Genomic DNA, 25,232 nt, shown 5'->3' with positions numbered 1-25,232 from the left:
GCATTAAAAATGATGGGATACTTATGTAAGCTTTTTTAGCGTTTTTTCAGCGGAAATTGCCGAACAAACGCTAAAAAAACGCTAAAAATCTTGAACATGTGCACACAGCCTTACTGATCTGATTAATTGTTTTTATGTTATGATAGATCCGGAGTTTCTGAATGCAGAACACAATTATTATTATTTATTTTGAATGGGGAAAAAGGGGGTGATTTGAACCTTTATATTTTTTAAAACATTTTTTTTTCTACTTTTTACTTCCTTCAATAATCTCCTTAGGAGACTTGAAGCTGCAGACCCCCGGTTGTCATGCCAACCTATTGGTGCCTCGCGATCATGTGACAGGGGTCCGATGTGTGGGGTATGTGACGCGCATCCGGTTTGTGCGAGTTAAATGCCGCTGTCAAAGATTGACAGCAGAATTTAACATGTTAACAACCGTGGGTGGATTGTGATTCCACTTGCGGCCGTTACGGACATGTGATAGCTGATCAAATCAGCTGTCACGTGCCAGGAATTTCCGGCGCTGCGTGAGATACACGACCTATGATGTACCTATAAATCACAGGTTGCGAAGGGGTTAAATAATATTTTTTTCTGAACAATATACCTGGCTGCAGCCAGTCTGATTCATGGTGTCCGTGGTTTGGGCAGCATCAATCAGGTGAGAAGTTCCCTTTAAGCTTAGGGTGTATTTAGACTACCTGTCAGGCGTGTTAAACAACGGCTGATTGGCTACATAGAAGATGAATGACAATTGTTTAATAGTCTGTTGAGACAGGCCGACTGAACATCCCAATTGCATAGAACGATAGTTATTAGATTGTTGTGTGCGCGTAGACTGTCACTGTTCTGGGCAGCACGTCTTGCTTACTCAGGAGGATGTGCTGCCGAGAGCGATGATTTATAATCATTATAAATAGCTTAGAAATCGTTTCACCTGACTAACGAGAGTTTTGCCCGTATATCTGGTGATTGATAGACTGTTTAAATGGCATGATTTTCAAGAAACGATCGTTCCTCCTTTCAGCCTGTATATATGCACCCTTAGGTTAATATTCACCTTTAAATACCGTTTTACTTTTATATATATAGATGTATAGATAAAGATTCACATGTTATAGAAAGATAGAATTGACATTCTCGCTACACTCATCAGGAGGGCGTTAAACTAGAAGAAGAGGGGACGGGAAGAAAAACATTAGACTCGAACAAAGACGACCCAGGAAAACATACTCTGAAGGGAGGTAAGAACATTTCTAAAACAATCCACAGTGAGGAGATTGGAACAAAACAAAATCCTCTAAACTGCATGCTCGCAAACGCCAGAAGCCTGACAAACAAGATGGAAGAACTAGAAGCAGAAATATCTACAGGTAACTTTGACATAGTGGGAATAACCGAGACATGGTTAGATGAAAGCTATGACTGGGCAGTCAACTTACAGGGTTACAGTCTGTTTAGAAAGGATCGTAAAAATCGGAGAGGAGGAGGGGTTTGTCTCTATGTAAAGTCTTGTCTAAAGTCCACTTTAAGAGAGGATATTAGCGAAGGGAATGAGGATGTCGAGTCCATATGGGTTGAAATTCATGGAGGGAAAAATGGTAACAAAATTCTCATTGGGGTCTGTTACAAACCCCCAAATATAACAGAAAGCATGGAAAGTCTACTTCTAAAGCAGATAGATGAAGCTGCAACCCATAATGAGGTCCTGGTTATGGGGGACTTTAACTACCCGGATATTAACTGGGAAACAGAAACCTGTGAAACCCATAAAGGCAACAGGTTTCTGCTAATAACCAAGAAAAATTATCTTTCACAATTGGTGCAGAATCCAACCAGAGGAGCAGCACTTTTAGACCTAATACTATCTAATAGACCTGACAGAATAACAAATCTGCAGGTGGTCGGGCATTTAGGAAATAGCGACCACAATATTGTGCAGTTTCACCTGTCTTTCACTAGGGGGACTTGTCAGGGAGTCACAAAAACATTGAACTTTAGGAAGGCAAAGTTTGACCAGCTTAGAGATGCCCTTAATCTGGTAGACTGGGACAATATCCTCAGAAATAAGAATACAGATAATAAATGGGAAATGTTTAAGAACATCCTAAATAGGCACTGTAAGCGGTTTATACCTTGTGGGAATAAAAGGACTAGAAATAGGAAAAACCCAATGTGGCTAAACAAAGAAGTAAGACAGGCAATTAACAGTAAAAAGAAAGCATTTGCACTACTAAAGCAGGATGGCACCATTGAAGCTCTAAAAAACTATAGGGAGAAAAATACTTTATCTAAAAAACTAATTAAAGCTGCCAAAAAGGAAACAGAGAAGCACATTGCTAAGGAGAGTAAAACTAATCCCAAACTGTTCTTCAACTATATCAATAGTAAAAGAATAAAAACTGAAAATGTAGGCCCCTTAAAAAATAGTGAGGAAAGAATGGTTGTAGATGACGAGGAAAAAGCTAACATATTAAACACCTTCTTCTCCACGGTATTCACGGTGGAAAATGAAATGCTAGGTGAAATCCCAAGAAACAATGAAAACCCTATATTAAGGGTCACCAATCTAACCCAAGAAGAGGTGCGAAACCGGCTAAATAAGATTAAAATAGATAAATCTCCGGGTCCGGATGGCATACACCCACGAGTACTAAAAGAACTAAGTAATGTAATAGATAAACCATTATTTCTTATTTTTAGTGACTCTATAGCGACAGGGTCTGTTCCGCAGGACTGGCGCATAGCAAATGTGGTGCCAATATTCAAAAAGGGCTCTAAAAGTGAACCTGGAAATTATAGGCCAGTAAGTCTAACCTCTATTGTTGGTAAAATATTTGAAGGGTTTCTGAGGGATGTTATTCTGGATTATCTCAATGAGAATAACTGTTTAACTCCATATCAGCATGGGTTTATGAGAAATCGCTCCTGTCAAACCAATCTAATCAGTTTTTATGAAGAGGTAAGCTATAGGCTGGACCACGGTGAGTCATTGGACGTGGTATATCTCGATTTTTCCAAAGCGTTTGATACCGTGCCGCACAAGAGGTTGGTACACAAAATGAGAATGCTTGGTCTGGGGGAACATGTGTGTAAATGGGTTAGTAACTGGCTTAGTGATAGAAAGCAGAGGGTGGCTATAAATGGTATAGTCTCTAACTGGGTCGCTGTGACCAGTGGGGTACCGCAGGGGTCAGTATTGGGACCTGTTCTCTTCAACATATTCACTAATGATCTGGTAAAAGGTTTACACAGTAAAATATCGATATTTGCAGATGATACAAAACTATGTAAAGCAGTTAATACAAGAGAAGATAGTATTCTGCTACAGATGGATCTGGATAAGTTGGAAACTTGGGCTGAAAGGTGGCAGATGAGGTTTAACAATGATAAATGTAAGGTTATACACATGGGAAGAGGGAATCAATATCACCATTACACACTGAACGGGAAACCACTGGGTAAATCTGACAGGGAGAAGGACTTGGGGATCCTAGTTAATGATAAACTTACCTGGAGCAGCCAGTGCCAGGCAGCAGCTGCCAAGGCAAACAGGATCATGGGGTGCATTAAAAGAGGTCTGGATACACATGATGAGAGCATTATACTGCCTCTGTACAAATCCCTAGTTAGACCGCACATGGAGTACTGTGTCCAGTTTTGGGCACCGGTGCTCAGGAAGGATATAATGGAACTAGAGAGAGTACAAAGGAGGGCAACAAAATTAATAAAGGGGATGGGAGAACTACAATACCCAGATAGATTAGCGAAATTAGGATTATTTAGTCTAGAAAAAAGATGACTGAGGGGCGATCTAATAACCATGTATAAGTATATAAGGGGACAATACAAATATCTCGCTGAGGATCTGTTTATACCAAGGAAGGTGACGGGCACAAGGGGGCATTCTTTGCGTCTGGAGGAGAGAAGGTTTTTCCACCAACATAGAAGAGGATTCTTTACTGTTAGGGCAGTGAGAATCTGGAATTGCTTGCCTGAGGAGGTGGTGATGGCGAACTCAGTCGAGGGGTTCAAGAGAGGCCTGGATGTCTTCCTGGAGCAGAACAATATTGTATCATACAATTATTAGGTTCTGTAGAAGGACGTAGATCTGGGTATTTATTATGATGGAATATAGGCTGAACTGGATGGACAAATGTCTTTTTTCGGCCTTACTAACTATGTTACTATGTTACTATGTTACTATGACATAGTCGAGTAACTTTGTTAAACACATTTCATTACTGATTCTCAGTTACCATTATATTCTCTCCAGTGCTGCATTCACAGTTCTGCAACGTATACAGTCGCTATACCAGACGTATAATATAGAATGAAGTGGGGTAGTAGAGCTGGCCGGGCACTAATGAGCTTAGAAGATCACATAGAAGACACATTGTTATTAAAGGGATTGACAGGTGAAAATTACAGATTTCTGTAAAGGTACCGTCACATTTAGCGACGCTGCAGCAATCTAGACAATGATGCCGATCGCTGCAGCGTCGCTGTGTGGTCGCTGGAGAGCTGTCACACAGATAGCTCTCCAGCCACCAACAATGCCGAAGTCCCCGGGTAACCAGGGTAAACATCGGGTTACTAAGCGCAGGGCCGCGCTTAGTAACCCGATGTTTACCCTGGTTACCAGTGTAAATGTAAAAAAAAACAAACACTAAATTACGGACCGTATTTTTATACGCTGAGTGTGATGCCGGCCTAACAAGTGTGAGGAAAGTGCCAGGAAATGTCAGACCAGAGGCCTATAGAATTGTGAATGCTGCTTATTAGTGCATACGAGCCGTAATGCGGGATTAGTAATAATTTGCAGTAATATTAAAAGGTTACTTTTATGTAGAAGATAATAGCAAATAAACTCTATAAAGTAATATAATATATTTTTGCTAATTATCATAAAGGTTCACTGATTGATTGACTGATTTATGTCCTCTGTACAATAAGAGCTGAAGTCCCAATGGAGTAGAGCGCAACGGCCCCACGTCGTCATCATTATCCAAAATTTTTCATTATGCAAAAATAAGATATGAATTAATTTGTGCATTTTCCAGATAAAATGTTACATCTGGCAAATAAAGTTTGCAGTACCAATGCAGGACAGGGCATAACTTCCTTGGGTACAGGTATTATTATATCAATCTGGAGTGAGGGTACTAGTAGCAGTTATCTCAGCTGTTTCTTTATTTTTTTTATCTTTTTCTTCTTGTTCTTTCTATTTTTCTTTTTTCTTCCTGGCTTATTTTTTTTCGGTACTTCATCAGCAGAATTTTTCTTATTTTTCCTTTGGATCCACTGCTGTACCCGCAAGTTCTTAGGATTAATACATAGGGTCTGATCATTCGTGTACAAGCTGTAAAATACAATAAACTATTACAAGAAATCCAAATCTTGTATCCATTAAAAAAAAAAAAAGAAAGAAAAGTCAGATAAGGCCCCTTTCAGAAATCATTTTTTTTTGCCACTGATGTCACCGGATCCGTTTTTTTTTTCTCATAGACTTGTATTAGCAACGGATTGCAACGGATGGCCTCATGTTTCATCTGTCCTTCGCCGGATCCGTCGAAAATTGTTTTTCCGGCGTCCTGAGACAATGGACATAGTAACACTTTTGTGTCCGTCGAAAAAATGGACAGTGGAGGATCCGTCACAATCCGTCGTTTGCTAGAATGGAAGCCTATGGCGCCGGATCCGCTTTTTTTTAACTGAGCATACTCTGATTTTTTAGGATCCAATTAGCCAGATCAGCTAGTCGTATCCGGTGAAAAAATGGATCCGTCGCATCAGTTTTTCACAATCTGCATAGATCCGTTTTTTTAAAAATTTGATGGATTGTGACTGATGGCAAAAAACTGATATGTGAAAGAGGCCTAAAGGATAACTGGATGGGGGTTTAATGTCCTAGTTTTTGGGTAGAGAGGTGAACATGCAGATTCTGCCAGTTTTTACGAAACTGAATGGGACAAATGAAAATGGCGAAAGAAACAAGATTTACGCAAATGTCATATGGGGGCTCCGATCAGACTCATCTCAATGAGTCAAAACTAAGAGCCACTCCCTAAGGCAGGGGTCACACTTGCGAGTGCAATGCTAGAGACTCGTCCGAGTCTCTCGCCTAAATGCCCTGCACTGCCGCCGGCACTCTGGACCGGAGCATTCAGCTGCATAGAAGTACATGGAGCCGCACGCTCCGTTCCCGAGTGCCGGAGGCAGTGCCGAGTATTGAGGCGAGAGACTAGCGTGAGTCTCTCGCATTGCACTCGCAAATGTGACACCGGCCTAATAGTGTTTCCATCTCTAGCAAACTTGCCGCTGAATTACAAGGGTTACCATTCTTCTGAATGTGATAGATTTGTCCAGTTGACCATGGATACCCAGCAAAGTCAGCTCTTTGCCAGAGGTACTGGCTGGAAGCCATAGTGGCTCTAAGCTGAATGGGTTGTCTCTGGGAGAACAATCCCTTTGGGGCACATCCATAGTGATCGTCGTTCATGCTTCTAAATTATCCATTTTTAAGGCTGAGTTTTAACAAGATCGAAGTTGAATATCATTCATCCATCACACCGGATACTTACACTATAGCCTGAAGGTGACAATTACCATCCTGTTTCTGAATTTCATAACGCTTCACTTTCTCCAAATGTTTTCTCGAAATTTTTTCTCCCAGTTGGGTGCAACATGATGTGCTTGAAATGGAAAATGCTGCTGAAAGTGGAAACCAACTTAAATGAGGGAAAATGCATTAAAAATAGTGAGAACATGCCAGCTACCAATACTTGACAACTTCTAGAGATGGGCATCTGGGGGTCACTGGCTGTGGAATAAACATTTTCTGTGCCCCCCTATGCCCATTCCATGCGCCTCTACACCCTTCAATGTCCATTTGTTAGAAGGTATTGTCCATCCAAAACACAAGGCTCAAGCACTGATTTCAATAACTGACTTATTGTTGCCTAATTTTAGTTAGGTTTTTATTAGATCAATTTGACAGAAATTTGGTTCACAAACAGTTTTCCCAAATGCTCAAGTTCTTCTTTATCTGACTTGAAATGATTTTTTATGAACAATCATTTGCATCTTTTTTTTCAACCATTGGGGAAACATTGAAGGCACAACAATCCCACAACTTTACCAAAACCCAACATGGAGCCCTAGTCTAAATTAAGTACTAACTAATCAAGGCAAAGTGTAGAAAACTAAATCTGAATGGTGGGCTCTAGACGCCCACCAACATTGCCCAGGTCTGCCAACAAATATCTCATGTCTGCTCCTTACTCTGAGAGCGGTGATAGGAGTGTGATCACTGGAGGTTCTGGCCGACCTGAGAATGTTGTGCATGCGCCGTTCCCTTCCATTTTTAGTTTATGTGACTGGCAGTGATAGTGCTGTACCCCGTCAGCACTATCAAATTACATTTTTATCATTTATGCAGTTCTGATTTGTTTGCACTACGTGAGGGGTGGTGTATGGAATTTAAGGAAAAGGAAATATTTGCACATTTTTAATTTTTTTGTACATTTCCTTTTATTATCCTGTTAATAAAAAGTGAAAACGAGATAAAAAAAAAATCTGATTCACTGACACAATGTCAGTATGAACATATACAAGGAGATTTATCAGTGGCACCATAAAATACGTTAAAGGCAAAAGTGGATTCAACTATATCAAGATGCACCTAATATATGTTGCCAACTCTCTACTTTACTCATACAATCGCTTTTACAGTTGAGCAATAAGATTCACAGGATCCTGATCCAACGTTGACGTTGGGAATCTTTGCCAACAGGACCAGAATCCTGTGAACTTCTTCGGCCAGAGCTCCAGTGCCGGCAACCTGGGCGCCTCTGGCATTTACATGTCCACCCCGCAAAGTCATGTTTGTGCAATGCAGCATAAAGTTGAATATTTTGCCATTTGGCTTCCATTGTTAAAAAAAAAAAAAAAAAAAATAACCAATAGGTAAGAAAGCCACAAAAGTACTGTAAAAAAAGAAATGGTATCCAAACATAAACCTACTAAGTATGTGTCAAAGATCCATTTTTGCATATGAGTGGCCCATAGAAGTCTAAAACAACTTTACATTAAACATATAAATACCTCTAAATCTATTATTGTCATCCGAATGTAACCTAATACTTATAATGGTGATAACATTACAGTAGTAAATATACTATCAAACCACTGAGATACTTGTCTATTATTAAATGTATATATACACATACACACAGTCCTAATGTGGTTGTAATACTTCCGTAAGAAACCAGTGAAGAGGCCTCCAAAAGTAGAAAAAATACATATATATATATATATATATATATATATATATATATATATATTATGATGATACTATAGCTACTATCATAATATTATTACAATTATAAGTAAAAGGGGAGAGACAAAAAAAGATAAGAGAAATAAACTAATGTTTGAGGTGAAGAGAGAGGAGATAGAAGAGCAAAAAGAAATAGAGGAGAGCAGGTGTAGAAGAGGGAGAAGAAATAGAAAGATAAAGAGATTGGAGGGGAGAGCGATAATAGAAAAGATAGATGAGAGAGAGAAAAAGAGATAGAAGAGGGAACTAGATAGAGAAAAGGTGAAATAGAAGAGAGAGAAGAAACAGAAAAGATAGAGAAGAGAAGTGATAAGAGGTTGAGAGAGGGAAGAGACAGCCGGGAGGCAGAGAGCTTTCTATACTATATCTACATCAAATTTGCAGTGAAATCACTGGCACAAGACTCGGCCGAGAGGCTTCTGAGGCTTCTTCTCTGAAGTCCTCACGTCATCCATGTATTTGCTACAGGCAGACTATAGGTTGCTCACGCTTTGCTCATCATCCAGGGTATCTTACCGTCAGACACGTACAGCGTACACAGGAGCACAGCCGCCAGCCACAGAGTTGTCATGTTCAGTCTATAGAATTAGAGCAAGGTTGCACGTTTCCCTCCAGCGTTATATAGATGCAGGTATGTCCCTCCCAGTGTGTTCATTATGGTCTCAGCTTCCTGAGGTGCAGCCACACCTGGATTTTAGCTGCGACACATTCCTGTAAATGCTGATCTGATCGCATCGGGTTCTAGAATTACACAGCTTTTCATTTAGGTGGAAAAATTGCCAATTTTCAATGCTATTAATACCAAGTTGTGGTGTAATATGTGTGGCTGATCCGCTATTGATGTTTTGTGTATTTTGGACCCGGTTCGTGTCTTGTAAATGTTATACTGTGGCCATGTTCGCTAACGTTGAATTGGCCAGATCTTTACTCTGGTGATTTCAGGGAATTGTCTGAGTTGAGAGTATATGTGATACACGACGTACGTCCAAAAGACTAGGTCACATAACAGATTGGCGATAGTCTACGTCCCGGTCTGGAGCTAACGAGACATGTGGTGAACAGTGTGTACCACCGAGGCAGATATAGATGGCATCACCAAGTCTCCCTCCAAGTTCTCCTCCATACCCCAGCAAGAGAGATATTAGAGTGATATTATTCACAATATTGTTACTATAACATGGAGACTAAGGAGGTACAGTGTGTAGCCAGTGGTGCAGGCTTGAGGAAAAAAAGCCATTGTAGTTATGCCATGATCTGGTAGGAAATGGTAACCAGGAGCCTGCTTGCCCTCTGGCCACCAAGTGGTTATTGACACCATGTCCTGCTGTCCCTGTCCCTTGTCTCGTATGTGATTTCTATACAGAAGTATCAGAGTCTCCTATGTGATGTATATACAGCAGTCTTGGAGTCTCGTATGGAATGTGTATACAACAGTCTTGGTGTCTCCGATGTGATATACAGTGGGGAAAATAAGCAGATACACCGACAATTTTGCAAGTTTTCCCACCTACAAAGAATGGAGAGATCTGTAATTTTTAATGTATTTACACTTCAACTCAGACATAGAATCTAAAAATAAAAAAGCAAAAAAGTCACATTGTTTGATTTTTAAATAATTGCATTGTATTGCATGAAATAAGTATTTGATCACCTACCAACCAGCAAGTGGCTCTCACAGACCTGTTAGTTTTTCTTTAAGAAGCCTCCTACTCTGCACTCATTACCTGTATTAATTGCACCTGTTTTAACTCATTACCAGTATAAAAGACACCTGTCCACACACTCAATAAATCACACTCCAACCTCTCCACCATGGCCAAGACCAAAGAGCTGCCTAAGGACACCAGGGACAAAATTGTAGGCCTGCATAAGGCTGGGATGGGCAACAGGACAATAGGCACAATTATGAGAAAATGGAAGAAACACAAGATGACTGTCAATTTTCCTTTGCCTGGGGCTCCATGCAAGATCTCGCCATGTGAGGTAAGGATGATTCTGAGAAAGGTTAGGAATCAGCCAAGAACTACAGAGGAGGACCTTGTCAATAACCTGAAGAGAGCTGGGACCAGAGGCGTAGCTAGAGCTTTTGCCGCCCGGGGCTGATCCCGAGTTTGGCGCCCCCCCCCCCCCCCATCCCCCTCCCCCCTCCCCCCCAGCTCAATACACACAAAGGTTACCAAAAATGGTTTTCCTGTTTTGTAGAACTTAAACTGGGCCTAATGGTGTCACCCCCACATGCCACACCTGTGACTTAATACCACCACACCATGACCAGGCCACATAGTGACCGAATAATACTACATACAAGGGACAAATACCACCGCACCATTTCCAGACCACATATTACCACCACATAGTGACTGAATACTACAATACTGATCAGTAATAAAAAAAAAACCACAATACTATCACCATAAGTGCCAGTATTCACAGGAGATCTGTACTTAGTATGCAGTGTCTGTGTAGAGGTAATACAGAGATCACTGGTGACATTATACACAGGACCTCTATATAGTATACAGTGTATAGTGTCAGTGTATAGGTAACACTGACTCACCAGTGACGTCTCTAGGTGAAGTCCTTCATCTTTCATCCAGCACAGACCGCCATCATTCCTTCCAGCCAGGACTCGTTTCTGCAGGAAATAACACAGTTATCTCGAGCTCCGCTTGCAGAACACATTACTTAATTTTTCACAACTTCTACATTACACCACATGAAGAAAAAAAGGTGATATAGTGTCACTCTGCACAGTAACAGGACCGCCCCCCCATTTAAAACAGTATACTCAAAAAATAAAATAAATACATCACTGCAGTAACAATATCCCTTAATTATCCCCTATGGTAATAATATTCCCCACCCTGGCCCCGTTTATCTCATTCCTGGCTCCAGCCATATGTTGTCGTATCCTGCCCTCATGAGTATCCATTCTACCCCATATGATCTCCCCATCCTGCCCCACCAGCCTCCATCGTATCCGTCCTGCCCCATGATCCAATCCTGCCCCGTGTCTCCAATCATGCCCCGTATCTACATTCTGCCCATGCCTCAAGTCCTGCCCCCAGTGTGTCCAGCATATTACCCCCATGTTGTCCAGCAATCTGCCCCAGTATGTCCAGCATATTACCCCCAGTGTGTCCAGCAATCTGCCCTCAGTGTGTCCAGCAATCTGCCCCAGTGTCCAGCCTTTCCCCAGTGTGTCCAGCAGTCTGCCCCAGTGTGTCCAGCATATTACCCCCAGTGTCCAGCATTGCCCCAGTGTGTCCAGTATATTACCCCCAGTGTGTCCAGCAATCTGCCCCAGTGTCCAGCATTGCCCCAGTGTGTCCAGAAGTCTGCCCCAGGGTCTCCAGCATTGCCTCAATGTGTCCAGAAATCTGCCCCAGGGTCTCCAGTATTGCCCCAGTGTGTCCAGCAATCTGCCCCAGGGTCTCCAGTATTGCCCCAGTGTGTCCAGCAATCTGCCCCATGGTCTCCTGTATTGCCCCGGTGTGTCCAGCAATCTGCCCCATGGTCTCCTGTATTGCCCCAGTGTGTCCAGCATTCTGCCCCATGGTCTCCAGTATTGGCCCGGTGTGTCCAGCAATCTGCCCCATGGTCTCCAGTATTGCCCCAGTATGTCCAGCATTCTGCCCCATGGTCTCCAGTATTGCCCCAGTGTGTCCAGCATTCTGCCCCATGGTCTCCAGTATTGCCCCAGTGTGTCCAGCATTCTGCCCCATGGTCTCCAGTATTGCCCCAGTGTGTCCAGCAATCTGCCCCATAGTCTCCTGTATTGCCCCAGTGTGTCCAGCAATCTGCCCCATGGTCTCCAGTACTGCCCCAGTGTGTCCAGCATTCTGCCCCATGGTCTCCAGTACTGCCCCAGTGTGTCCAGCAATCTGCCCCATGGTCTCCAGCATTGCCCCAGCCCCAGACAGTCAGACATAAAGAAAAAAAAAAAAAAAGTAAAATCCTCACCTCTCCCGTTCCCAGCGCAGGTCCGGTGCAGTCAGCGTCTCTCCGGCTCTGCGACGCTCAGGACAGAGAAGCAGAGCGGCGCGCACAGTAGTGACGTCATCGCGCCCTCTGCTCTGAGACGTCGCAGAGTCAGAGGACGCTGAAGCCGCAGGAACCAGGAGAGGTGAGTATTAGAGCGGGGGGCGGGGGCGGGGGTGGGGGCGGGACCCGGGGGTGGGGGGAGCTGACCCTGGTCGTGGCGGCGGACGGCGCCGCCCGAAGATTTAAAGGGGCATCTTTTTTTTTTTTTTTTTTTTTATCTTCTTCTCCTGCAGCGCCGGCCGCCCCCAGCATTGTGCCGCCCGGGGCGGACCGCCCCCCCCGCACCCCCCTTCCTACGCCACTGGCTGGGACCACAGTCTCAAACATTACCGTTAGTAACACACTAAACCGTCATGGATTAAAATCCTGCAGGGCACGCAAGGTCCCCCTGGTCGCGCCAGCACCTGTCCTACCCCATTTCAGTCCCCCAATGACCATCTGGATGATCCAGAGGAGGCATGGGAGAAGGCTATGTGGTCAGATGAGACCAGAATATAACTTTTTGAGATCAACTGCATTCACCGTGTTTGGAGGCAGAAGGATGAGTACAACCCCAAGAACATCGTCCCAACTGTGATGCATGGTGGGGGAAACATCTTACTTTGGGGGTGCTTTTCTGCAAAGTTGACACGACTACTGTACCGTATTGAAGGGATGATGGATAGGGTCATGTATCATAAGATTTTGGTCAACAATCTCCTTCCCTTAGTAAGAGCATTAAAGATAGTTTGTGGCTGGGTCTTTCAACATGGCAATGACCTGAAACACACGGCCAGGGCAAACAAGGAGCGGCTCTGTAAGAAGAATTTCAAGGTCCTGGAGTGGCCTATCCAATCTTCAGACCTGAACCCAATAGAAAATCTTTGGAGGGAGCTGAAACTCAGTGTTGCTTTCTAGATCTGGAGAAGATCTGTATGGAGGATTAGGCCAAAATCCCTACTGAAATGTGTGCAAACTAGGTCAAGAATTACAGGAAACGTCTGACCTCTGTAATTGCAAACAAAGGTCTCTGTTCCAAATATTAAGTTGTGTTTTTCTATTGTATCAACTTCTTATTTCATGCAATAAAATGCAAATTATTTAAAAATCATACAATGTTATTTTCTGTATGTTTTTAAGATTCTGTCTTTCACAGTTGAAGTATACCTGCAATAAAAATTACAGACCTCTCTATTCTTTGTAGGTGTAAAAACTTGCAAAATTGTCAGTGTATCTGTGGCGCCCCTGAGGGTCCAGTTGCCACAGAGGTACTGCACCTCAGCAGAGGTGTGGTACTCTGCTCTCGGGTAAGGAGGGGGCACTACCCGAGACCCACACTAGCATCCAACACCACTCCAGGCCAGGGGATCTGGGCGGACCCTATTGAGGGAGGGCCCCATCTCAGGCTGGAAGGGGAACTAGGCAGAAGGTGTGGGTGGAGGGAGTGACAGTTAGAAGAGGAGTTAGTGAGGACTTGTAAGGAGGAGTGGAAATGGAGAGAGAAGCTCCTGAGAAAAGGAAGGAAGTTGTCCTAGGGGCCAAAGAAGAGAGGAATCCACCCTGGGCGCCGAATCCATGCTAAGCATAGTCGGGTGATCGGACCAGGTCGTAGTGGGGGGACCAGCCCCCAGACTAGTGGAGGAACTACAAGACCCAGCTAGCAAGCCGGAGGCTGTGATATCTGTATGTGCCACAGCCACATCCACACACGCTCCCTGAAAAGGCAGCCACATAGAATCCAGGGGACCAGGAGGATGTTGCCCGACAGGATCGGAGGCTGCTGGCTTGGGACACTGTGTGTGAGGCGCAGGGCAGGAGGGCAAAGCCAGTCCAGAGAGACGGCCAGGGAAGGAACATAAGAAAGGGGATCTCAGCGAAGTGAACGCCAAATTACCTGAGAGCTGGCTGGACCACAGACCCGGAGGACACAGCACCCGGCTGGGGACTGTACCCAAGAACTGTGAGTAAAGTGTGAAACTGCACCCTGCTATGTCTTCAGAATTATTTACTGCGTCACCTACCCTGCACTAAAACAGTCACCACCATTGACTTTAACTCTTTAACTGCCCTGGGGCCTAGCTCTACCCGTGGAGAGCTGTAACATCTCTGCTGCGTCACTAACTACCCCAGTGGACCTGGATCGGCCATCTTCTTGCTGCCAAATACCATGGGTAGCGTCACAAACTAATCCCCTATAAACTTTATTCCCCCCCTTCATTTCAATTTTATTGGATGCCCAGGGCACACCATATCAAATACTTATTTTCCCCACTGTATATTCACGCATCTCGATGTGTCCTATGTGATGTATACTGCAGTCTCGATGTCTCCTATGTGATGTATATAATGCAGATCTCCCACTGCTTGAGTTTTTTGAATGTGAGCAGTGATGAATGTCTGTGAGGAAACATGCAGTTTAACATACGTCTGTTCTTGGAACAACTTACGGTTGCAAGTTCTTTATTTATTTATTTTCAACTTATCATCGCAAAGAGTCGCCTGCACTCCAGACTGACTGGCATAAACCTGAAAAAGAAGTTGCAAGTAGAAACGGCATCTCTACCACCTAACATCACAGTCGTACCAAAGAGAAGCCGCTCCAGCCATCACTTTAGGGGTGACTTAATTAAATGTTTGACCAAATATAGCAGGGTCATTTTCAAGTTGATAATCTTCTATGGCCCCTGAAGGATGGTATAAATATTCAACTAGCCCTTGGCAGAAAAAAGGTTTTCCACCCCTGGATTAGATAGTCAAAAGACACACCAAATTTTTCAGCAATGTTTTTTAGGTTGTATAGTAGAGGCATCAAACTGAGATTTTGCTCCAAGTGAAGGAAAGCTGACCTTTTTTTTTCCATTACCAGAAATGTGCTCAGAGCAGTTGTCATTTATCTCATCCTACTCTTCTTGGCAGGTGGTATAAGGTGCATAACTAAGCCGGGAGTGACAACAAGCACTGAACAGAAGTGAATTCTATAGCTGATGCAAAGTTAGAAGTCAAATTCAGTGTAAGATTTAGCAAAAAACAACTATTACTGTACTTAAATGAATTAATGGAGTCTGCCAGCATGTTTTTATGTATGTGTTTTTCCCAATAAGATCCCATATGCCAATCAAGAGAAATCTATCAGAGTCAGTGCGCTTGGAATACTTCCCCCATCAATCCTCCACATCTAACAAGACTGATGAGCTGGCAGGAGACCTCCAACCATCCATCCTCCCAATCCACTTTACAAATAAAGCACTGGCATAAATAACCTTTTGCTGGATGGAACTTTGTCACACCATTTAGTAACCATTTTAATCAAACCATGAATAACTAACCTTTTTCCTTTTTTAACCGTTGGGCTGGGAAGCGATATGCCGAATTCCCAATGTCAGGAGGGTATTTCCACCTACATAGCTCTCACCAGAGATCCATTTGTTAACATACCGCCAGCTTAGACTCTTGTTATAAATAGGGAAAAACAGAATTCAAAGAATTCTTATAACAGAAGTAACCTACCAGCATCATTCTTTAAAGCAGCGGTCCCCAACCTTTTTGACCTTGAGCGCCACATTCAGCACTGAGAGAGGGTCGCGAACCACATTTATCTCTGAGAGGGGGTCACGAGCAACATTCTGCTTCTGTCCCCCACAAAGTCGTGTCAACCAAAGCCACCATTACGGGTATAATGATAACCGAAGCTTTTCCACAGAAATCACTCCAAAGCAGTACACTGAAATCCAGGGGTTCCCACAATGCCCCAATTCAGTATTATCCCATCAAGGACTCCCAACACACTGTTGCATCCAGCTTCAAGAACCTCCTCTAATAGGTAGTATCATCCTCCAGCGTACCATACCTAAAACATCTCTAAACCCCTAAGATCAGTATATATGCATCGAGATCTGATCTTCTGTGCTGGGCTATTCAAAAATTCACAATTTTGAAATGTGATCTTCATACCTGTTTGCTAGACCTGGAGCTAATGCACCAAGCCGGCAGACAGTCGCGAGCCACAATTCTTGGGACCGCGAGCCACATGTGGCTCCCGAGCTACAGGTTGGGGACCCCTGCTTTAAAGGGAACCTGTCGGCAGGATTGTGCACAGTAACCTACAGACAGTGTCAGGTCGGCGCCGTTATTCTGATTACAATGAAACTGTGGTTGATTAAATTAGTCTTGTGGTTGTTCTTTAATCTTTATTTTCAGTTTTCAATTAATGATATGGCCGTGCTCCGGGGCGGCCTGTGGGGGTCTTCATGTGGTGCTCTGATTAGCTATTCATAATGCAGACTGCTGACAGATCACTGATCCCTCACTGACTGTGAAAAAAAATAAAACCTTCTGAAGGCAGGGGCCAGCGGTGGCACAAACGCTGCAGCATAATAGCATATGCACTGTGTTTATCATTTCTCTGCTGTTCTCCTGATATTCGTAAAAAAAAATCTGTTTGAAAACGGCGCCTGCCGTGCTTGCGCAGTAGCAGCTATTGGCAATCTGATAGCTGCTATAGCACAGGCAGCACCATCTTGCTAGAGAAAAAAATGTCCTCCTGCAAGATGGCGCCACCCGCGCAGTAGCAGCTATCAGTTTGCCGATAGCTGTACTGCACAGGCACGGCAGGCTCCATTTTCAAATGGATTTTTTTTATTTTACCAATACTTCCACATGTAAAAACATGTTGACAAGTTCCCTTTAAATGTATGGGTTAAGGGTGCACTCTAGCTGTCTTGTAAATATGCAGCGGGTGCAATGCCCAGTCCACTAATATATATATCCAGAAGAAAAAGAAAAAGAATGGACTAAACAAGGCCTGCACAACCGTATAATATGCAAAATATATAAAATCATTTTATTAAACACCACAAGAAAAAGACATAAAAACACTTAAAATACAACAGTGTGTAGAACACCCCTATATATCCAAAAATACATGCAGCAGATAATATAGAAAAAACACACCTATAGGCTACTATGGGTGTATATATATATACCACCTACTAACAAATATATATATGCCCCTGAAAAATACGTGCTATATACAAAAGGTAGAGACTCTAAGAATGTAAATACAGTTCCAAGATCACCTAATGGTGAGTCAATATGTCTAGATGGCACAAGAAGCATATATGCTGCAAAAACTATTGACACCTCAGTGTCTGAATGAAACTGACACAATACAGCAAGTGTAGAATATAGCCTAAAGGAAAAAAGGAATCAAAGCCCCCCTACTGGTATGAAAAGTGGCATCACGCCAACCAAATACTCAGCTGAATCTGGAGTGGAGTGGAGGGAGGGGGGGGGGCCCAAGAGCCAAAGAGCCAAGATAATGCTGCAGATAAAAGCGTCCTAGGTGACTGGCATATACCAAGGAGGGGGTGTGAGGAGAAGAGCCCCACGCGTATCGCCGCCGCAGCGGCTTCGTCAGGGGAAGTAAGATATGTGGTGAATCGCAAACACATAAATAGAGGCTATAATCAATATAATACCATACCGGTGTGCCGCTACCAGCTGGGAATAGGACGGCGGAGATGGTGCGCAACCGCACATGGAGATGCAGGGAGAAAGTGAAAAATGAAAGTACGGAGGCCTCTGTAGGACAAGAGTCGGCGCGTGCGCAGACGCGCCTCAAAGATTGAGCCGCACTGCGCAAGCGCCGGGCATACACAGCCCGTGTAATAGAAATAAGGGAGCCGTGTAGCGCACATACTGGGCCAATACAGCCCATGCATAAAAAGCAGAGAGCTGCACTGTGTATATCAGGACCCGGTAAGCAAAAGGGAAAGTGTGGATGAAAGACAAGTAATCAATAAAGGACCTACATGGAGAGGAGTAAAAACATGTTGAGTACATAGTAACAAACAACAAATGTAAGGCACGGGAATCCTATCATTCCTGTTTGAGGTAGATGTAATCGGATCAATTTCCCATGAAAGGTGCATATCCTGACCGAGGGCAATCAATTTCAAGATGCGATGAACAATTGCAACACATATAAAAGATCTTATAGGAAGTATGGGCAGTCCAAATAAAGTCCATCCCTGATGCCACGAAGGAAAAGTTCAGGTCATGTACAGAAGAGAGCCAACGGCCCATTTGATGTTGTATGAAAAAGTTGTCCAGTTTCAGTCGGCCCATCCTCCCCTGCGAAACACATAACCATTGCCACATCCACATTGATGGAAGAGTCCACTAGTACATCGATTTCAGCACATGGTGGGTGTAGGCCTCAGATGTCCAGGCATGCAAACCAGGAAAGAACCAGATAGAGAGATACTCTTCTTAATTCCAGGCGATAGGATGCCGGAGGGCAAATCCAAACTCAGTGGGTAACTAGAGGCAAAAAAGAAGGAAGGAGGCAAGGAAAGTCTTAAATATCATAAGATCAATTGCAAGAGGGAGAAGGAAAAGAGAGAGTCTCTAGGGTAGCAACGCTATCCCAGGAACCTGGTAAAAAGGAGTTCTTCGTTTAGACCCGAGGGGGCTACCGATTGCAATTGAAAAATCCATCTGGACTCAATTTGCAGGAGATGTTTCCGTTTGTCCCCCCCCCTCTCTCATTGGGGGCAATTTGTTGTAAGCCCACCACCTTTAAATTGGTCGAAGAGCCCCCATGCTTAGTCAAGAAATGTTCGGCCACCGGGGTGAGTACCCTGCCCTTACCCCGATCTGATGTCGCTAGATGTATGGTGGAGACATGTTTCTGAACCCGCTTTCTTAATTCTTGGGTGGTCTAGCCGACGTATACCATCCTGCAAGGACAAATAAGAGCGTAAACTACATTTCTAGATCTGCAATTGATGTATGACCTAATAGGGTGCCTACTAAGAAGGACAGGATGTACAAAAGTGTCACGGGTCAAAACCATGTGGGGGCAAATGTTGCAATCCCCACATGGGAAGGAACCCCTTAGGGTGATGCCCCTATTCAATTTCACCGTGGGTCTTTGAAAGTGACTCCTACTAAGAAGGTTCCTAAGGTTGGGTGCTCGTCTTGCTGTTAGCAGAGGTCTATTGGTCGTAATCTCTGCAGTTTGTGTGTCCGTCCGGAGAATCTGCCAATGTTTGGACAGAATGGCACTGACCTGTTTCCAATTACTGTTAAAATCGGTAATGAATCTGGTCTGTGACTCCTGACTCCGTCTTTTGGAAGATAATAGAGACTTCTGATCCTGTCCCCTCGCTCTTTGGTAGGCTGTCGAGATAACACGTCTGGGGTAACCCCTATGCCGAAATCGATCCGAAAGCTTGCGAGCCTGGGTCGAAAAGTCGCAATCAAGAGTGCAGTTGCGCCTAACGCGCAAAAATTGTCCTGTAGGCACACCCACCTTTGTATGCCATGGATGGAAACTGGAGAACTCCAGAACCGCATTTGTTGCCGTGGGCTTTCTGTAGAGATTCGTTGCCAGGTGCTGTTCATGTGGAAAGATCCTGAGGTCCAGAAAGGTGATATCGCTAGCAGAGATGGAATATGTAAGGAAGATGTTGTAAGGGTTAGAATTCAAGGTATCAAAAAATATAATACATTCCTCCTTAGTACCTTTCCAGATCATGAAGACATCATCTATGAAACGAAACCAGGCGTGGACGTGGGCAGCGAATAGTGGGGAGGAATAGACAAATTTATCCTCCCACCAGCCTAAAAAGGTGTTAGCATAGGCTGGTGCACACTTCGCGCCCATCGCCACGCCTGATCGCTGTAAATAATAAGTCCTGTCAAAAAGAAAGAAGTTGTGGTGGAGAACGAAAGACATAAGGTCCAGAAGAAACGAGTCGTGGCCCCTGTCTGTGGAGGTCTTTTTATCAAGAAAATAGGCAATCGCATCTAAACCGTCCTGGTGGCCAATGTTAGAGTAGAGTGATTCTACATCACAAGTAACCAATAGAAAATTAGTGGGGAGTACAACCTGACCACAAATTTCAATAAAGTGTGAAGAATCACGGACAAACAAGGGGAGTGACGAGGCGATAGGCTGTAAGAAATAGTCCAAATACTCACCTGCCCTCTCACACATGCTGCCGACGCTGGACACGATAGGTCTCCCGGGGGGCCTAGAGCTGTCTTTATGAATTTTCGGCAGCATGTAGAATGTCGCCGTAACCGGATTGGCCACCCACAGATACTGTTTCTCTTGCAGGGAGATGATGGCAAGCTGTAGCGCTCTGCAGAGTAGTTTTTCATATTTGGAGAGAAAAACAGAGGTAGGGTCAGAGGGAAGCTTTTGATAATATTGCATATTATTCAACTGGCGTTTCGCCTCGGCTTCATAAAGTTGAATAGACCATAAAACCACGTTGCCCCCTTTATCCGCCTCTTTGATGGTAAAGTCCTTATTATTTTTTAGTGCAGTGAGGGCACATTTTTCCTCTAAACTCAGATTAGATGGACCACCTACCCGGACAGGCATGGCCAAGATGTCCCGTTTTACCAACTCGAAAAATATCTTAATAGCCGGTACCAAAGAGAAAGATGGAGTCTTCAGAGATTTATTTCGATATGGGAACTTTCTTCTGTTGGAGCCTAATTCGTTCTCCTCCAATAGCTCCAATAAGCTGGAAGGTCTGTCGTTCGTCCATAGGGATAGTCTGTAAGATGTCGGGTCTTCTGTACATGACCTGGAAGGTTAATTTTCTGCAAAACAAATATAAATCTTTTATAAGAGTAAACTTGTCCACACCATGCGTAGGAACAAAGGATAGACCCCTCTGAAGTACAGATAATTCAACAGGTGTGAGGACATGTTTTGAAAGATTTATAACCTGTAGTGTTGCTGGACCAGATGCAGGTACAGATGTAGCTTGATGGCAAATCGGCGTAACCTCTATTTCCGCCTGGTAGGGTACTTGTGTCGAATGGGGGGAGTTGTTTGACCCCTGTGTCGCGAGAACCGTTTTGTTGCGTTTCTTATGCTTTCCACCCCGTCTGGTCCGTGATCGACCTCGCTCCCGGCAGAAGATAAAAAAATTGCTGGAGCTCTCATCTCTAAATGAAGACTTTGAGGCTGTTGGAGGAGGGTTACCCCTGAAAGATTTAGGCCGACGGGCATTGCCCGTGTGTCTCCATTTATATGCCAGCCCCTGTTCAAAATCAGCTTTATCCCTCTGGAATTTTTTGCTTTTACGTTGTGTTATTTCTTGTCCTACGTAGGCCTCCGTTACTTTCATTTTCACTTTCTCCTTGCATCTCCATGTGCGGTTGCGCACCATCTCCGCCCTCCTATTCCCAGCTGGTAGCGGCACACCGGTATGGTATTATATTGATTATAGCCTCTATTTATGTGTTTGCGATTCACCACATATCTTACTTCCCCTGACGAAGCCGCTGCGGCGGCGATACGCGTGGGGCTCTTCTCCTCACACCCCCTCCTTGGTATATGCCAGTCACCTAGGACGCTTTTATCTGCAGCATTATCTTGGCTCTTTGGCTCTTTGGCCCTTGGGCCCCCCCCTCCCTCCACTCCACTCCAGATTCAGCTGAGTATTTGGTTGACGTGATGCCACTTTTCATACCAGTAGGGGGGCTTTGATTCCTTTTTTCCTTTAGGCTATATTCTACACTTGCTGTATTGTGTCAGGGTACCGTCACACACTGCCATTTCGATCGCTACGACGGTACGATTCGTGATGTTCCAGCGATATCGTTACGATATCGCTGTGTCTGACACGCAGCAGCGATCAGGGATCCTGCTGAGAATCGTACGTCGTAGCAGATCGTTTAGAACTTTCTTTTGTCGCTGGATCTCCCGCTGGCATCGCTAGATCGGTGTGTGTGACACCGATCTAGCGATCTAGCGATGCGATCTAGCGATGCGTTCGCTTGTAACCAGGGTAAACATCGGGTTACTAAGCGCAGGACCGCGCTTAGTAACCCGATGTTTACCCTGGTTACAAGCGTAAAACTAAAAAAAAAAAAAAAAAGTACATACTTACATTCTGGTGTCCGTCAGGTCCCTTGCTGTCTGCTTCCCGCACTCAGTGACTGCCGGCCGTAAAGTGAAGGCAGAGCACAGCGGTGACGTGCTTTCACTTTCACTTTACGGCCGGCAGTCAGTGAGTGCGGGAAGCAGACGGCAAGGGACCTGACGGACACCAGAATGTAAGTATGTGCTGTTTGTTTGTTTTTTACGCTGGTAACCAGGGTAAACATCGGGTTACTAAGCGCGGTCCTGCGCTTAGTAACCCGATGTTTACCCTGGTTACCCGGGTACCTCGGCATCGTTGGTCGCTGGAGAGCTGTCTGTGTGACAGCTCCCCAGCGACCACACTACGATTTACCTACGATCACGGCCAGGTCATATCGCTGGTCGTGATTGTAGGTAAATCGTATAGTGTGACGGTACCCTCAGTTTCATTCAGACACTGAGGTGTCAATAGTTTTTGCAGCATATATGCTTCTTGTGCCATCTAGACATATTGACTCACCATTAGGTGATCTTGGAACTGTATTTACATTCTTAGAGTCTCTACCTTTTGTATATAGCACGTATTTTTCAGGGGCATATATATATATTTGTTAGTAGGTGTGGTATATATATACACCCATAGTAGCCTATAGGTGTGTTTTTTCTATATTATCTGCTGCATGTATTTTTGGATATATAGGGGTGTTCTACACACTGTTGTATTTTAAGTGTTTTTATGTCTTTTTCTTGTGGTGTTTAATAAAATGATGTTATATATTTTGCATATTATACGGTTGTGCAGGCCTTGTTTAGTCCATTCTTTTTCTTTTGGACAAGTTCCCTTTAATCTAGCTGTTATCTAATACTTTATTATCATCTCAAGGACACTTTTTCCTATTCTTATGTCATTACAGATCACTTAATTTATTGATAAGAGGGCTTTTACTTTTTTGGAGGAAAATTGGTACTTATTGCCTATTGGCGCCATTTTGGGGAATGTGAACTTTTGGGGTCGGCCACGTGATAAATTCTTGGGAAGGGAACATAAAATAGTTACCTCTGTCTCTCTACATCTGTAGAACAGGGGACAAACACAAGCCATACTTACTTCTGTACTTTATTATGCTTTTTTATTTAGTGCCATATGTCTTTGTGTGTGGAAACTGTAGTACCCATGCAAACACTGGGAGACACATAGGACTTTGAACCTAGGAGAAGTCTGGCTCAGTGGCAATGTCATTTAATTAGGGGAATGGACACTGAATCAAAATGTTTCAACCTCATCAGGCTCAAAATGGGCATGCCAGATGTGAAAGTTATGTACTCCAGAAGTAATAAGAAATTTCCCAAATTTTGCTAACTGCAGGAGATCAGCCATCCTTGGGTGGTAGACAGGCGCTCCATAAGATAAAAGAGCATATTAGTATGTCTGGTTCCCCCCTTTAGTTTGGAGAGTAGTCAACAAGATGAAGAACAAGGAGGCAGAAACCATAATGAGTTCACCATTTTGGTCTTGCAGGGCCTGGTTTTGGCTCATGATAACACTGTCTACAGGAAGATTATGGAAGCTCCGTCTGCACCAAAACCTCCTGTCTCAAGGCAAATTTCTCCATCTGAACCTGGTCAAGGTACACTGAACAGTCTGGGGACTCAGCGTGAAGATCTAAGATCTCAGGGCTTCTTGGAAAAGGTAATATCTACAATAGAGTCAACTTTACATCCTGGTGGTGTAACTCTCAAAATTCTCTTCCCAACTCGATGGTCTCCAGTCTGATAATCTTGTATGCGGCTTGATTCATACGTCCTTCGCAAAGAACAACCTGCCCAATTCCAGCCTTTCTAAAGCATCCCCAGATCATCACCGTTCCTCCACAAAATTTCACAGTCGGTGCAAGACACTGTGGCTTGTACACCTCTCCAAGTCTCCATCTAACCATTAGACGACCAGGTGTTGATCTGGGGATTCTTCAGCAAGGCTGGAATTGGGCAGGTTAATCTTTGCGAAGGACATATGAATCCAGCCACATACAAGGTTATCCTGGAAAAACAGTTGATTCCTTCTGCTCAGGCAATGTTTCCCAACTCTGAGGGCTGGTTTTTCCAGCAGGACAATGCGCCATGCCACACAGCTTGGTCAATCTAGGTGTGGATGAAGGACCACCACATCAAATCCCTGTCATGGCCAGCCCAATCTCCAGACCTGAACTCCATTGAAAATCTCTGGAATGTAATCAAGAGGAAGATGGATAGTCACAAGCCATCAAACAAAGAAGAACTGCTTCAATTTTGCACCAGAAGTGGCATAAAGTCACCCAAAAGTAGTGTGAAAGACTGGTGGAAAGCATGCCAAGACGCATGAAAGCTGTGATTAAAAATCATGATTATTCCACAAAATATTGATTTCTGAACTCTTCCTGAGTTAAGACATTAGTATTGTTGTTTCTAAATGATTATGAACTTGTTTTCTTTGCATTTTTTCAGGTCTGAAAGCACTGAGGGTTTTTTTTACCACTTTTCTTTTTTTCAGACAAACTTAACATTTTGCAGTTGTGTCTTCATTTTTGCCAGAGCTGTACACCGTGTTCCAAATTATTGTGCAAATTGGATTTAAGTGTCATAAAGATTTAATTGTTTTGTTTTTCAAATAAACTCATGGATGGTATTGTGTCTCAGGGCTCAATGGATCACTGAGATCAATCTTAAACACATGTGATAATTAATTTTCCAGGTGATTCTAATTAAAGGAAAACTAAACTGATGTTCCACATTATTAAGCAGGCCACAGGTTTCAAGTAACATGGGAAAGAAAAAGGATCTCTCTGCTGCTGAAAAGCATCAAATAGTGCAATGCCTTGGTCAAGGGATGAAAACAATAGATATTTCCCGAAAACTTAAGCATGATCATCGTACTGTGAAGAGATTTGAGGCTGATTCTGAGCTCAGACGTGTTCGTGCTGATAAAGGCAGAATAAGGAT

The 25,232-nt window shown here is 43.7% G+C and overlaps 1 long non-coding RNA gene across 1 annotated transcript; it reads left to right on the top strand.

The window, feature by feature from the left end:
- Window positions 1-1,176: 1,176 nt before the first annotated feature.
- On the top strand, window positions 1,177-24,848 carry LOC138662784 (uncharacterized). Its single transcript, XR_011318072.1, has 3 exons — window positions 1,177-1,247; window positions 23,776-23,946; window positions 24,361-24,848. It is a non-coding gene; the product is annotated as an uncharacterized lncRNA (long non-coding RNA).
- Window positions 24,849-25,232: the final 384 nt, after the last annotated feature.

The sequence above is a fragment of the Ranitomeya imitator genome, chromosome 1 (genome assembly GCF_032444005.1).
Source record: "Ranitomeya imitator isolate aRanImi1 chromosome 1, aRanImi1.pri, whole genome shotgun sequence".
Taxonomy (NCBI): Eukaryota; Metazoa; Chordata; class Amphibia; order Anura; family Dendrobatidae; genus Ranitomeya; species Ranitomeya imitator.
The sequence above is the reverse complement of the archived record's forward strand: the minus strand, read 5'-3'. Positions and strand labels throughout refer to the sequence as shown.